Below are 17,115 nucleotides of genomic sequence, written 5' to 3' on the forward strand. Positions count from 1 at the left end.
ATTCCCGGCCCTGTGGGCTACTTTGGGTCACGGGTCAAAGAAATCTAGAAACTGAATGTATATACCGTTATCTGTGAGTCGGACAAGAGTTTAGCGACGTCACCGCACGCTGAGCTTGACACAGGATTTCATAACAAAAAGTACAAAAACTCACCTGTTTATGTTTATACAACGCAGCGTAGTACTCATATTAAATCCGTGAATATGATGAGCGTCGCTCTGACGTATGTATTATCGTAGCTAATAGAAAAATTAATGCAATTGGCAAGGATCAGTTTGCGAAATAAAGAAGATCACTGAAGTGTTTATTCTCCTTTATGATTCTAGGTTAAAGGGAAGTTCCCTATAGGCTAATAGTGGCTTACCCTGGAATGGTGCAAGTGCCCTAAAAGCTCTAAACTTCACACCCACAAATCCCCTTTGGAGGAAGCCCTATTTACCTATTTGATATTAATTTCAGCTTGATACCTACCTCCAAGCGTTTCTGAGAAAAAGAGGGACTTGACAGACGGACAAGCGGACGACCAGTGGTGCCAGGTACTTTATGCGTTGTTGTATGTACTACATTATAGTTTTCATCTTCCCAAATGATTTTTACGATTAAGACGGTAATCTGCTAAACAAAAGCCATTGTTTCTTTATTGCGAGCGGTCGGCCATTGTGTGCCATTGTATATGACAATGGCACGCGCCGTAGCATGCGCTCAGACACAATGCCGCACAATGGCCGACCGCTCGCACAAAAGAAACAATGGCTTTTGTTTAACAGATTAGTGTCATAGACGTAAAAATCATTTGAAAAGATTCATACTATACTATACTATTGATGTTGACTGTACTTTGTACCTAAATGTATATGAATTTCATGTTAACAATTTTTGTTTTGTACAATAAAGTGATTTACTATTACTACTACTACTACTACTACTGTATCTATAAGTGAGCATTTTAACACTTGTCCCCCTTTTTGTCGTAATTCAAAGATGGGCAATGTATGTACTTCTATTGTAATAAGGCCCTAGTGCTCGAAACACACCGTTATTACTTAGTTATACAGTTCGATATTCGGTCAAAGTGTAGACTATCTAGAAACATATCACGTCCGACCCCATATTCGGCGGTAACGAGCACCTTCCGGGAATCGAATCTTGGACCGTTATTTGTGCGGTATTGTATATTTGAGTTACGTTTTAATGATCGGTTTTCACCCATGGTTATGATTGCTATCACGATTATGTACCTACTTTTGTGTTTTTATTAGATAGGTATTAAGTATTGAGTAAATAAATCTACAATCTAGATGTTTTTTACCTACCTATAGGTGCCTACTTAACTATTATGTATATCTAAAATAAACGTACCGTCATGGAAATGTATCCTCCGAAACGATCACAACTCACACACGCGTGTAGTTCATTTATTTGACACACTTGACAGATTGTTAACCTACTTCTTACACACAATAAATTTAATTAATTAACTTATTTTGGCTTATTCTCGTCCTCTTAATTAACAGAAGTCGGTAAAAAAGTTAATAAATATTAATTTATGCAAAATTATACAGTCGTATAATGAACCGGGCAAAACACTGAAATGGATCATCTATATTCGGACGCCTCACACGCGTCACTTTCTACATTTCACCTCCTTTTGGGGATAATGCTGTGGCCCTTTTCTATACTGATCTTACATTTTATTAACGAAATACAGACACTTGAAACTTGACAGCCCTATTTAAGTATTCATTTAGGGCTTAAAAAAAAAATTATATTAAAAGGAAAACGTAATTTATTTTTAAACGGAACTATGCCTAGTGGCTAATGAGTGTAATGACACTACGTATAAAGTCGGAAGTCCTGGGTTTGATCCCGGAAAGAACATTTATTAGTGAGTATCGTGATAAGAATTGTATTGTGATAAGAAAATATTAAAGCGAATATAAAACATTGAGACACCTCTCGCGTCGAATGATGGTCCCATGACATTCCTTCAAATATCTTTTAATTTGGGCTTCATTTCAAAAATAATTAAATATGTTTTACCGTATCTTTATTACTTAAATGTTACATTTCTGAATAAATATGTGTGCTAAACTTCCAAAAAATTACTTCCAACAAACATTTTACATGACAGCTAAATGAACTGTCCCTATAAGAAGATCATTCGACGCGGGAGGAATAGGCGTAAATGTAGGCCCCCTATGTCCCTATGAGGGCTGGTGCTTTCCGCATCGTCGCTCTCGGTTTTTCATCGCCACATCTACAATATGTCGCGGACGCGTAATGCGACACGCTCCCACTCAGGTGGAAGCGACAAATACAATCTCTGTCTTTTTACTACGTACTTTAGGGTCCCTTGGTAACTCGGATAAAATATAAGGGCGAAACATATATCAGCATCGAAGCGATTGTTTGTACCCCAATATTTAATAATTGCTAACCGATAAATAAAATCAGCATTTTTTAGTCCAGATCAATCTCACTACAAGGTTATTACTATTAATTAAAAATTGAATATTAATTTTCAAGAAATAAAACTATGAAAACGGATTATATCGCGTATATTGAATTTATAATACATCCCGACGTTTCGAACTCTTTACAGCGTTCGTGGTCAACGGGTGACTGAGGAAAAATTACAAAATGCAAAAATACCCACATACTTTGCATTTTGTAATTTTTCCTCAGTCACCCGTTGACCACGAACGCTGTAAAGAGTTCGAAACGTCGGGATGTATTATAAATTCAATATACGCGATATAATCCGTTTTCATAGTTTTATTTCATGAGTAACTATCGCGGTAACCGAAGACAATACTATTAATTTTCAAGTTTAGATCAATTTCAGTGCCAAGATGATGATCCGGTACCATCAAATCTCCATTTGGAAACTAAATACGGTGAATCACAGGCCGCGCCGTATATGGAAGGCAGATTATTGGTTAATAATGGAACGAAATTTGTGATTTGTGTAAGTTATCCAAATACCTATAATCTATATTAGTCGATACATATACCTAATTTTATTTATGTACAATTTAGATTAACAATAAAAAATCAGACAAAAGTAAAATTAACATTGGTAATTAGACTTACGTAGTTAATTACGTTTTATTTAATTTAGTTTTACGGTACTAAAAATACAATGTATCGTGACCAACTAGGTAAGCTAATTAGAGGAGGTCGAGTCTTTAAATGAGAAAAATTCAGCATTTATGGTTTTAACCATAGCTAAAAAGTCTGGCATTTTCTTTCCTCTTTAAACAAATATTTATCAACCACTGTTATTTGCTTTGCCGCTGTTAAGTTTTTTTTAACTTTACTCGTTTGTGTTGTTTTTTATCGACGATAGGCAAGAATATCGTGGTAAGTGTATCTTAAATTACACTTACGATAGACCAGCAAACTCTACAAATACCTAGTAACAAATAAAAATCTGTAGCTCCAGCAAATATAGCCAGGCAAGGCAACACAAATCTTTCACCGAAGAAACCATAAAATGTCACTTTTATTGTTGTATAAAATACATCAGATAACATAAAAATATGACAAGATAAACATATACAGTAATAAATTAACATGTGTACATTAGCATAGCGATTACTGGTCAACATTGCCCTTATATAAAACAACGATTTACGCATTTGTGCGGGTAGTGATGTTCTTAAGACGATATATGTATGTAACATGTGTCGATATATGTATGTGAAAAATTATAAAATTTACAGATTTCCTATTTTTCATACAAATTAAATATTATCTTCAATGTACGCCATCATCTTTGTAATTGACGTTGCTAATTGTCACGTCTTCAAACAGCAAAATTCGTAAAACTCGTACATTGCGTCTTACAATAAACTTTAGTTACCTACACTAAAGTTTATTGTAAGACGCAATGTAAAAATCAAACCAGAAGTTATTTTTAAAAGTCGCTGAACAATTAATGGTGGTCAGTTTGAGGAGTACACAGTACAGCCTACTGTTAAATTTTTTGCTTCTATTACACACCCCAACCCCCACCCGTAGAACATAAGTACCATGTTTCATTAATGTTGTGATTGTGACATACCTTCCTATATAGGGAGTTATCAACAAGTTGTTAAAATAGCGCATCACTAGAGTATGTGTCACTAACGACTTGATTGCACCTACGCAGATTCCTATCTGCGCACAGCCATGTGACCTTCATCGGTGACCCGAATACCCAGACATTATAATTATAGGCTTTATGGTGAACCTATTAGTATACGGTATGCCTGGTCTATGTACATTGTCCAGTTATGAACGTCCTTTGACTTATTTGATAATGATTATTACCTGAGCACAGAAAGTTGGAAAACATCTCGTAAATTTCAGGAAAATTAGGCAGAAATAAAGGAAAATATTAATTTTAGAAATTTTTCCAGTTGTGTGTATAAGATTAGCTATAAGAGTTAAATAAATAGGTTTGCAGTGCTTCTATTATTGTATCGTAGCGTACTGATGTTCTACAAAATTCCGAACTCTGAATTGATTAAAAGGATCGTGGACGGCCGCTTCTCCGTACAAACGTAGTCACTTTTTCCTCAATGGACATTGATATTATGGAAAATATTTTTACACAATTTATTGTATACTATCCATCGAAATAAAATCAAACGTAAGAGCATAGCTTTGGTTAATCAAACTGTGATTTTTTTATATTATGTTAATATTCAGAGGCAAATGGGGAATACGTTTGTATGGAAAGGCGATTTTGTGTAGTCGTCGACTTTCGTCTTAAATAGTAGATTGTTAACGAAGGGATGAAAGGCACTGATTTCTGTCGAGGTATTTTGGCGCTCGAACGCAGTGAGAGCGCCAATAAATCGAGACTGAAATGATGCCCTTCACCCGAGTTAAACACTCTACTTTTCATTTCGAATACGAGAAAAGTAAAATGCATGTGTTTTCTTAAAAACATGACCAAGTATAAATTTTTACTGTATTTCTTGAGGGTACTTTCAGGTAACAATTTAGGCAACAGTGTCGTAATTTATGGAATGGAGAGTCAAATATCAGAATGGAAATTGCATAACAAATCCATTTAAACTTAAATTTCAATTGTTTATCGTAAAAAAACTAAAAAAATCGTACTTCGAACGTAAAATGCTCTAGTGCAGACACGTATCATTTTCTGCACACCTTTTAGAACAGCAATGACCCTCTTTCAGAGCATGAGAAATGAAAAATATTATACATATGTACAGTCAAAGTATTACATATCGACACGGACAGTGCCAAAAATACGTGTTCACGACCTTATTGCCCGTACCATTAAGGTAGTGTGTGGTGTACGTATTTTTTTTATTACCACGTCGGCGGCAAACAAGCATACGACCCGAGTGATGGCAAGCATCGTAGCCTTATGGACGCCCGCAACTCCAGAGTTGTCACATGCGCGTTGCCGACCCTTTTGCGTTGCTTATTTTTGGCGCTTTGTCCATGTCGATATTTATTATATGAGGCTAATGATTCGGTCAAGTTATGTTCTAATGTTTGAGGAAGACAATCAAATTATAGCCAGCATTTAATGAACGTAGTATGGATACCTTTGGGTATGGTGCTTTACGCACACTAGCGTCCCCTCCCCTACCCTTGAGGCAACCCCCCCTTTTAGCATGAAATATGTCCCGGTTGACGGTTTTTTTTTAATTTTTGAGAAAAGTATTAGAGTTAGGAAAAACATGTCTAGGTAAGAAATAATCCCTAATAAATTTTAATCAAAAAAGGTTATATGCAACTTTTTGGTTACTTACCATATTCATGTCTTAACTTGTTGAAGTTCAATATGACATAGTACTTACGTGATAGTACTGACAGAAATCGTATGGGGAAAACCAGCTTGTTTAACGGTGAAATTTTGTCAAAGTTCATCTAGATATAACATGAATAATATGATGCATCATATCAAAAAGATTAATATAACCTTTTTTTTGAAAATGTAATATGGATTATTTCTTTTATTGACACTTTTTTCCTATATTGTATACTTTCTCCAAAAAATAAAAAAAATGGGCAACCGGGACATATTTCATGCTGAAAGGGGGGTTGCGTCAGGGGGAGGGGGTGGGACACTAGTATGCGTAAAGCACTATACCCAAAGGTATCAAACTACATTCATTTTCAAAAAACACAATTTGACCGAATCATTAGTGTCAAATATTGATTCTTACGTTGTGCTCACTATATTAGTTTTTTACTAACCCTAAATTGTCAGCTGTCAAACTGTTTTGATTTTGACTGGAAAATGCTTCTTACTTAAGTCTTGCTTGATTTTTAGGAAACCTTTGTTTAAATTTGTTAAAATGTATCATATTGGGTTTAAAGAATACGTACGTACGTACGGATCTCTAAAACCGTAAAGTGGGCAACGACTATCTACTTATCTACTGCGTTACAATTAAACTTTTTTTCGTCGATAACCATAATCTTTTAAAAGGTCGCTTCACACATAACAAAGTTGTAGAACTACTGATTTGGCCGATACGGGTCTTTATGACTTAAAAAGATTAAAAAAATAAAAACTTAAGTAATTCTAGTGATTAAGGACTATAAAATTATACATTATGCATTTTTCACAGACTGATGACCAATGAGAATAATAATTGGTATCGATCAAGGGAGTGGGTAACAAAGTGAACTATTATGAGGAACTAGGGGTGTTTTATTATTATTAATTTAGGATACTATAATTTAGTTACGTTTAGTTTATAAGTTTTGATACAATATTTATATTTATTTGTTCCTTAATGTTTTAGATAAAATAGGTGATAATCATGTCCACAATGTCTATAAACCCGAAATAAAATATAAACTACTGTCTCATGTTATAGTTATTAAAAGAGATTAATTTTTGAAGTAGGTATATATTTATACATTTGCTCATGAAAAATCCTCTATTACATATCGGTTCGATATCATGTCTGACATCAAGCTTCTTAATATTATAAACTTTAATAATAAACATCGCTTTAGTATTTGTCCTCGAGTTAGTAGGCACACGTAATTACTTCTCATAAAAGCCAACAATTATAACAATAGTAATAACAATTCATTTTGATAAAGCAAAAATCCAATTTAGATTTAAATTAGGTAGAATAAAATAATATTGTCTTCGGTTACCGCGATAGTTATTTATGAAGTAAAACTATATAAACGGATTATATCGCGTATATTGAATTTATAATTCATCCCGACGTTTCGAACTCTTTACAGCGTTCGTGGTCAACGGGTGACTGAGGAAAAACTACAAAGTGCAAAAATACCCACAAACCAAAATAATGAACCATAAACTATAAACTTTAAAGCTGATTGTACATGCAAAATGACAGATTTAGTATATACACTAGATGACGCAAATACCACGATTTGTATTAAACCAAGCGTGCCGATTTTTTCATACAACATTTACGCATAATATAATTTTAAAATTACTTATCTGTGATAGGAAATATGTTCTTGCCTTTGGGTGCTCGCAATTTTTGGGGCTGTTGCAGTTAATTATCATGCAACGACATTTTTTAAGTTTTCACGGACGTCCGGCTGCAACAACCAGCGGCGTATATTTATTTCTGTGTGCAAAATCGAAGGGTTCGAAACGTCGGGATGTATTATAAATTTATTGCAACCTGCGTGAGTACGTTTGCGCCTACTCATATTGCTCCTGCTAGCAGGTTGGCAGGCGCAGCCGCGGAAAATGCAGCGAGGCTCAAACGCTTAAAGTACGCAAACCTGGAACCAGCGTACGATTTCGTTCCGGTCGCGGTGGAAACGGCTGGGCCGTGGTGTTCGGAGGCAAAGAGGTTGGTTAGAGACTTGGGGCGGCGGCTACGTGACAGAGGGTGCGATCCCCGTTCAGGCTCCTACTTGGTCCAACAGATATCGCTTGCCATCCAGCGCGGTAATGCCGCTAGCATATTTGGCACTTTTGGGCTGGGTGGGGGTCGGATTGGGGCTGATAGTATAAGTAGGATAGTATAGTGTGCTTTTTTTTATTTATTTTTTTTAGTTTTAGTGTCTTTTTATGTTTTTTTTTTATGTGCATACGTTTGTGTTTTAGATTTTAAGGTTATAAATTCAATATACGCGATATAATCCGTTTTCATAGAAATAATTGTATTTATTGCACATTAGAACACTACATTTATAAATTCTACCATAACAATTAATATCTCCTGAATAGCTATTATTTGTTCCGCAACAACTATTTAAGACTCCATTAAGCTATATCTCGTTAAGAATCGCCTAGAGGACTCATTTATTTGTTTTAACGATTACGGCGTTTTGAGTAACTACATAATTGAAGGGTTGCGTAAAATATTACTTACTATAATTTTGCAATACGACTAGTAAAAAGCATCTTACGATAATTAATTGCACATGTGGTTTAGCGTAAGTGTAACGACAGCTACCATCAGTTTTGAAGAGGGTAAATTGGTCAGCGTTTGTGTACGGAGGCAGGTAGGTACAATTATGAATAAGCAGAAGTTAAAATACTCACTTTTTCAGCAGACAGCGCAAACAGCTTGTGTCTGTAAATGAAAAGTTTTAAATCAGTGACGTACCTATGCAAATATGAGACGCCGTTAATTATTATGTTAAAAATTACAACTCTCATCTTAGCGTTATCATTGCCTGCGATGCTTCGCAGTCTTATGAATACTACAACACTAATATACTAATATTACTGATAATATATATATTTGGCCGTCTTCTCAGGCAGAAGGGGGAGGGCCCCTGCTCCGAGTCTTTCCTGGTGCAAAGGCTGTCCTTGGTAATCCAGCGTGGACATGCTGCGAGCATCATGTGCACCTTGGCACTGGGGACGGCGGGGAGCGGTTTTTGGTGTAAATATTTAGTTTTTAATGTTTAGTTTTAATGTTTAGTTTTAATGTTTAGTTGTAATTTTTAATTGTTATTTTATTGTTAAATCGAATTATACTATATAATATTAATAATAACTTCAGCTTATATACGTCCCATTGCTGGGCTCAGGCCTCCTCTCATGCGCGAGAGGGCTTGGGTTGGGCTATAGTCCCCACGCTAGCCCAATGCGGATTGGGGCCTTCACATACACCTTTAACTTTCTTCGCAGATGTATGCAGGTCAGACGATGTTTTCCTTCACCGAAAAGCTAGTGGTAAATATCAAATGATATTCGTATATAAGTTCCGAAAAACTCATTGGTACGAGCCAGGATTTGACCCTCAACCTCCGGGTTGAAAGTCAGATGTCAATTATCCACTCGACCACCACCGCTTTTTACGCAGATAATCTGAAATAGATGTCATTTACGAAGGAAAAAAGCTACTTAGGCCTTAAAATTTAAATAGCAGTATTTCTACTTTAATCAAAATATGCTAATGAAATAATTTGATTCGTTTCCCTAGGTTATATATATATGTATATATTTTATGTAACGAGATAAATATCGCAATCGAGTTACACCATCAAGCCGAGTCTAGTTTATCGACCCCATTACTTCAATCACATGTTTTATTTCAAACAAGTCATAAAAGTGACGATTCGCTCTGTTGGTCACCCTAAGTAAAACTAAGTTATTTAAAACTAATCTTTACTTACACGAGGCAAGGCAGAAAGTGCTTTGTTTAAATTGACTTAGTCGTTAGCATCGTGAGTTGATAACATTTTAGAAACATGTTGTTGGTGCAAATTTTTGTGTTAGGTAGCAAAAATCATTTCATTTAGAAAGAAACTTTTTCTACTTTGAACAACTACCTACTTTTATAACATTTTACAATCATATATGTATTAGGAACGAAATTAAAAGGCCAAAAACAATACACTCCTTTTTTGGGCAGTCGTGTAAAAAGGCAACAGGTCAATATTTTTTTTTAATTTTTTGTTGAAAATTATGAAAGTTAGGTAAGTATTATGACATATTTCAAACATCTCATATCATCCTACTCCGATTAATGTTCTTCAAACGTTTACCTGGTTATTTTTTTAACAGGAAAAAAATACCTTTTTCTTTAATTCGTCGTTTTAAATGGAAACGAACATCTAACTATACTACTACTCTAGTATTGGATTCAATCATTGATGCAATATTAATTCACCAAAGAAGGACGGGATATTGATCTCACCGCATCCTCTTTTAATCCTTATACCGTGATATTAAATCTGCATTCAATAAACAGCCTTATTAAAGTGGCTTTAAGTTCTCTTCAACAGCGTTCAACTCATTGCATAATTACTGAAAGCAGCTTTAGGAAACGTCAATCAAACTCGAAACGTAAGTGTTTTTTTTTATATTCATGAACGAAGGATATTGAACGTAAGTCTCGTCAAAAGCATTATCAAGCTTGGCTTCGCTTAGATTTAAGATAACGCAGTTACAAGTAATTTATTCATTGAAATCCATCAGGCTATAAGTTGAATTTGATGGAATAATCAGTGTTAAGGTTTTACAATCTGAAATTTTATGTTGCACGTGTTGCAAGTGCACGCGGTGAAAGGTTGTGGTAATCTATCATTAAAATTAATAGGTAACCTAAAAGACGTGCAAGTGCGTGCGTAGAAAATGGATGAAATAACTAACCATAGTGACAAATGAAAAGCGTTGATCCTGGCCTGGCGGGACTAGAAGTATTTTTTACGCGCATTTTTTCCGCTACTTAAAAAATCTTAAGATTGGGATACGTTAACTCATAAGTAAAATTAAATAGACTAATTTAACATCGCACGTGTTATTATATTAACATAACCACTCACATGATTCTGGCAACTAGAGCTTCCAACACTGCGCACCTCTAAAATGATCATGACAGCTCAGGTTGCCAAACGGAGTGTATGCGGTTTTTCATTTTTAGGGTTCCGTACCCAAAGGGTAAAAATGGAACCCTATTACTAAGACTCCGCTGTCCGTCTGTCACCTGGCTGTATCTCATGAACCGTGATAGCTAGACAGTTGAAATTTTCACAGATGATGTATTTCTGTTGCCGCTATAACAACAAATACTAAAAATTACGGAACCCTCGGTGCGCGAGTCCGACTCGCACTTGGCCGGGTTTTTTTTATCTGTGAATGGCTGCACAAATACGGTATAAACTATTTTCAAAACACAGACTACCAACGCGACAACGTTTATAAAATGTTTTAAACACATAGACATAACTAAAGTATTTTTTATCTACATTACTTTGCAAGGAGTTTGAGAAGTACGTATGTGAAAAGTAGTTGTGCTCAGCATTTTTATAGGAAATCTATCAGGGTTTTTAGTATCATTTGAAAGCTCCTTAGGTCTTCTTTAAATAAAGTACAAATAAAAGATGCTTAAGATTTTTTATAAAAAATAGTTTTCTTCTAAAAATCAGTAGGTAATTATTTCATTGGGTCAACTTGGTGTATTTTTAAGCTTTAGTAGAAACAAACGGCGCGGTTCGGGAAATGAATTAGAGATTCACTAGTAATGAAATAGTAAAGATATGTGACGTTCCACGGGTAAAGGTACCTTATGGCGTTTAGCGCTTACGCTATTATTAACGCCGCTCCAATTCATATTATTTTAGTATTGCCGCCGCCATAAGGTACATTTTGCCGTGGAACGTCTAATAAATCGTCGTATAATAAATCTTTTTTTCTTTAATTTTTTTTTGTCTCTTTTTTTTTCTTTTATTTATTTCATATCTAGTGAATCTTTATTTCATTTCTCGAATCGTGCCGAAAGTTATCGAATTTTGAAAATCCGTCGTATCTGCAAAATGTCAGAACCAGGGAAATTCAGGGCACCTTTTGTAAATATCGGAATCATGTGAGTGGATAAAAGCAATCACCTAAACATTTTCACAGAAACATTCAATTATCTAAAACACTGCCACGGACCATACGCCACCGCACCACACTACTTTAATGATGTAATTGAAACATTACCATTAGACGATACATTAAAATAATGACCGTTCGTGTCATGCGCGAGAGGGAAGGAAAGCGTCACGAACAAATAAATCTTGCACGAAGTGAATAGCTCCTAGAACTTTAAAACCCAATTTAGTATTTTTTTTAAGAACTAGATAATCATGCAACCTACTGGCACTGCTCAGCAGCAGTGACTAATACCTATTGACAGTTTGGCACTAGTCATGACTGATGAGTTGATGACATAGGCGGCTTTACAACGATTTGAAGTCTAAAAAAAAACTCGCGTAACTACCCCCAATGCATGGCCCCGTTATTTCATAATTTAATATTCAATACTAAAAGTATCAAAAAATGCGACTTGGTTGCGATATGTGTAGAATAAGGACTTGTCCCTTACAAGTTCATTTTTTGTTGTATAGGCATATGACGTGTGTACCTAATTCGTAGCCGTCTTTCTAACTTTCGGTTGAGATAGCTACAATTAGAGAACAATAAAGCAAAACGAAAGTTTGCAATAAAAATAAAATTGTTGGACACAATAATAATGTCCATAATTTCTCTTACGAGACAGTCATAACATAACTGCACAATTGGCATAATTTAATTTCTAGCCATACATAAAAACAGATTAAAACTGTTATTAACGTTTAATCTCGTGTATCTAGAAAGCTGATGTCAATGCCACTTACTTATTACATGGAGATTTTCCTGTTAATGACTTAGATTTGTGCTGCTGTAGGTATGTGCGTAAGATGTTCGATTATGCAATATGGTGGGACATTGGTCACAGGTTTGAGCTTTCGTAGACTAAATAGTTCAGTTTCTGTACATTTTGGTTCAGATTTCATTTTGCAGATGCCGTAAATTTATTTACATATATTTGAGTGTGGCCTCTGCAACAACGAATGGCAACAGCTGCTGTCTTGAAATAAATATGTTTCTCGATAAAATCTAGGTAGCGCTGTGACTCCTAGGCGCTGGAAGCCCCCGTGATGTCGCCGGCGCGGACGTCCTGCGCGCGCTGCACATACTAATCAGCTGTTGGTCGCCTAGCAATGTTTTCCCATTACTTAGGTCTTGGTCTCCCGTCACGTTTTACATAAATGTAGCTGTATTCTTATAAAATAGAGGCTGAGTACAGAGCCAATGAAAGACTGACAACCGCGCAAACAGTCACGCTCGGGTGAGTCAAAGTAACTGTCATTTCCAGATCGGTAACAACTTGTGTATTACATATAAGCAATTTTACATTGGTTCACAAGCGCGACCGTCTCGCCAGCGCTTGCTTAGCCATTGAAATAAAAAAAACTAATCTGCATATAAAATTAGCTTTTTAAATCCCTGTTTCACAAACTCTACAATTGTCGCTTGACTATTACAGAATAAGTAATAGTATTATCACACTATTACACAGGGTATAACGGTGGTCGCGGGAAGGTCCGCAGGAAAGTAGATTCACGATTCGAGCTAGGTAGCTAGATCGCAGGTAGATAAAGGTAGTGCAAGACTGGATGGACAAGTAATGGACTTTAACCAACTTAACAAAAGTCAGTACCTACGTACCTATTAATGCTGAGCTTGCTAAATTAGAATTAAAGTGGTTGCTTTTGTTGTCAAAAAATACGTTGTCGTAAATGACGTTCGATTCGAGCGATCAAAACGTCCGAAAATTTGTACTACTCCTGTCACAACTAGCCTTTATAGTCATGGTTGGGTATAAATTCATCGGTACGCAGACGTGGGCCGGTTGTTTATGGCCTCCTGAACGAGCGGCGATGTACGGCGTTTTGTTATGTTGTCCGATTTGGAAGTGAGTTACGTAATTTGTGTTTTCAGTGACATTGATATGGTCGGTATGGGATTAGACCTGTCAGTTGAAATGGTAATTTATGCAGTTAAACATAAGGACTAGAACTATATTGTAGGTAATGAACTTAACCAAAATATTTAGGTCATACTGAAAGTTCCTATAAGCTCAAAAACTGTAGTTGGTATGCAATATTTTCGTTTTTTTAACTGTTTCTGACAATGCGTACAAATTTTCTTTAAAGATGGGATCAACCTGAAAAGTACACCGCCCATTTTTCCTCTGGAACAAAATTGGTGAAAATTTGGATCCTCAGTTGTTTTGTATGGCGGTTGTGGTGTATATCTATTTAGTGATCATATGTCAGTTAATTATGGTAAAAATGACAATTACTGAGACCTCACATTGTTTATCAATAAAACAAGATTCTTGGTTAATTATGCACGAATGTGTCAGATTAATAATGTGACTGCGCCCCATGTGCAATTGTGAACCCCGGATAGGTATCATAACGATGAGCTCATATTTTAATAATATATTATTAGGGACCAAGTAAAGATAAAGCAATTTTTTTTAATAAAACGTCAAACACGAGGCAATTACGCTAAATGCGTAATTTTTACCTCGAAGCATTCGGAAGATTATCTTGACTACCGATCACATTCCAAGTAATTCGACACCCACGCAAAAAGCCGTAAGTGAAATTACGTTGTTTTTATCGGAAACTCCGGGAAACAGGCCCCATGGATATTGGGAAATAGGATAGTTCTGTTTAACGCTTACGCGTTAGTTACAGCGTGGGCAGGGAAAAACTAAAATGTAAGCATACATTGGCACCTGGTTGTTAGCGCCATGCTTTAGCAATTTTGTGAAATAGGAGAAATGCTGATCATGCAATACTTAAATCACTTTATGTCCTAAACTCCAAAATAAGCATCACTTTGGTGTGGTATCTTGCTATACTGGCCGTATAAAGGATGACTCACGCTAGACCGGGCCGGGGCCGGGCCGGAGCTTCCGGCGCTTCGTTTTCTATGGAAAGCACCACGTGATCACCGATCAGCTGTCATAGAAAATGATATATCGGACACCTCGGCCCGGGCACGGCCCAGTCTAGCGTGAGTCATCTTTAAAGGGGTAGTGCATGTGAAAGCGATGGTCCAATAGGTTGCTTGTGATTTCTAGTATTGACATAGGTACTTAATATCAGAAAATGTATTACGAAAAAGCGTAAATCTTTTTTCTAAAAGTAGATAATATTATAATAAAATTGCTTATACATACGTAGGTAGTTAATAGGACAAGGTATATAATATTAACGTTATATATAATATTAACGGGCTTAAGTGATTTAAATAAATATGCTGTTAAACTTTTCAATTATTTTGAGACTACTTAGCGCTAGCATCCATCTTTGATACACCAAATCTGGCTGTGATTATCTCCTACTGTTCTGAATTAAAACCTTTCATAATTATTCATTGCTATTAACTGATAGCGTTACTTGGGATTGAATAATTGTCAGTCGTTAGTCAGTAGTCACATGCAGATAAACAAAAAATTAATAGGCTAGATGACAAATTTTTATCAATGTATAAATCGATCAGGTTTATTTTTAGGATCAAATGTATGGGACCCATCAAAAGTCAGAAATGATAGTCAAACCCTGACAGTCGTACTTCGATAAGTGAACGTGACGTCAAGTTCACTGAGAGCCCATTTTGAATGTATGGACAAAATAAGAAAATTGCGTTTCTGTCGGTGAAATATTGCGTTTATGTATATGTATAGTTGCTGTACAATATTTTTTTGGATCAAATGTAAGGAATCGAATGATACCCTTACTTTTTTCCTTTTTGGAAGTTGAAAAATTACTTAAATGTTGAAACTTTCAAGTCCTGTATTTTTGTATTATTTCCATATATTATTTTAATATCTACATTATTGTGATAAATTGCTCATTTGCTATCTATGTTACAAGATTTTGTTATTAAATTCAACATGATTGTGTCATCATCCCTATTCTGTTGTAACTTTCCTGTTGCGGTCCCACATCCTACAATGTTACAAGCACCCGACTCATGCGTGCATAACCCTTTAAAAACTTTCCTCATAAAAGGCGCTAAGTAAGTTCATTCAACTTTAGAGGCATTTATTTCGGAAATGTTACGTTTTGTTTACTTTTAAACGTAAGTATGCATATAAGCCTAGTACCTTGTGGTTCCGAAGATAGGTTATTACTGAACGAATGTGTGAAACGAGTTACGTCCCCAAAAGGATTTTCGTTTGAGGTTTGTGTTTGTTAAAGCCTTTGTTCGGCGCTAGAATAAGAAGATGATAATTACCTCGACACCTGTTAAAGGAAATGACTGAGGTACAATATTGCGGCACTTCTCTAACTTAAAACACTGCGTTTTAGCTTAATATTGCATTACGTACTGTCTCCTAAGTCTAAGTATTGCAAGATTTTGAAAAATAAATTAGGTATAAATCGATCAACACAAAGTAAAATCAAAATAAAAGGAAAACCAAACTTGTTCGCATGAATTATTCACAAAGGCAGGACTTAATCGCGTAAAATAAGTTTTAAATTTGTGGTGTCTTCTCCGAGACCACGGGGACAACGCCGTCCTCGAAACGTCGGAGGTAAATTTAAAACTTGTTGTGTATAATAATGAGTAAAATTCGTGAAAGTTTAAATCAGTGTATTGTTCGCATGAAAGTGCAGATATTTTTGATACTTAATTAACTTTTATTATATTTATGAGGTTGACTGTACAATCTTAAATTTATATTTAATTTTGTTTCCGGATGTCTACTTATTTATTAAGGCAAACAATTCATGCTTATATTGCCGACTGTAGCTTCTTTTGACTTTTGTAGACATATCTATGACTCCTCGAGACATTTTCCATGGGCTTAACTGGATCTAGTTGCGTTATTTATCTGCCTGAGGTTCTCTGCTAGTTCCATGGAATCTAAATAATGTTAGGTACTTAAATGGAGGCTCTTACCTTCATAATTAACATTCTAACCAAACAATCTAACAATGCTTATCACATTTTACATTGTGCATTTACAACAATAGTGTCATACTCGTAGTGTGTTTGTGCGGTGGGAAACATAAGTAATTAGAATGTATGGATCAATAGATATTTGATAACTTGCTGTGAACGTCAAATTTATGAATTGTTCAAGAACAATGAATACAAACATGTTTTTTTTAGAATCCCGTATGTTTTGTTGGGCATCGATATTATAATGAAGGTCTGTTACGAATTAAACGTTGGGTTCTTGATATTAGAGTAATTAGAGTTTACACAAAATGCTAAAATCAATTGAAATCATTAAGTATCTGCTGATCTGTAAAAAAATCGTATTTTATGATTTGAAGATATTAGTTGATTT

General features: G+C 35.4%; 1 protein-coding gene across 2 annotated transcripts in view; it reads right to left on the reverse strand.

Annotated features, from left to right (window-relative positions):
- The window catches only part of LOC134752371 (uncharacterized), a 134,250-nt gene that overhangs the window by 60,274 nt on the left and 56,861 nt on the right, over nt 1–17,115 (reverse strand). Inside the window, exon 3 of one of the 2 annotated variants that reach the window (XM_063688068.1) lies at nt 8,520–8,550. The gene's annotated coding sequence lies outside the window, so the exon portion shown is untranslated. Of the gene's footprint in view, nt 1–8,519; nt 8,551–17,115 lie in introns of those variants that run through there. The other variant, XM_063688078.1, reaches the window with a different exon arrangement.

The sequence above is a fragment of the Cydia strobilella genome, chromosome 2 (genome assembly GCF_947568885.1).
Source record: "Cydia strobilella chromosome 2, ilCydStro3.1, whole genome shotgun sequence".
NCBI classification, from domain to species: domain Eukaryota; kingdom Metazoa; phylum Arthropoda; class Insecta; order Lepidoptera; family Tortricidae; genus Cydia; species Cydia strobilella.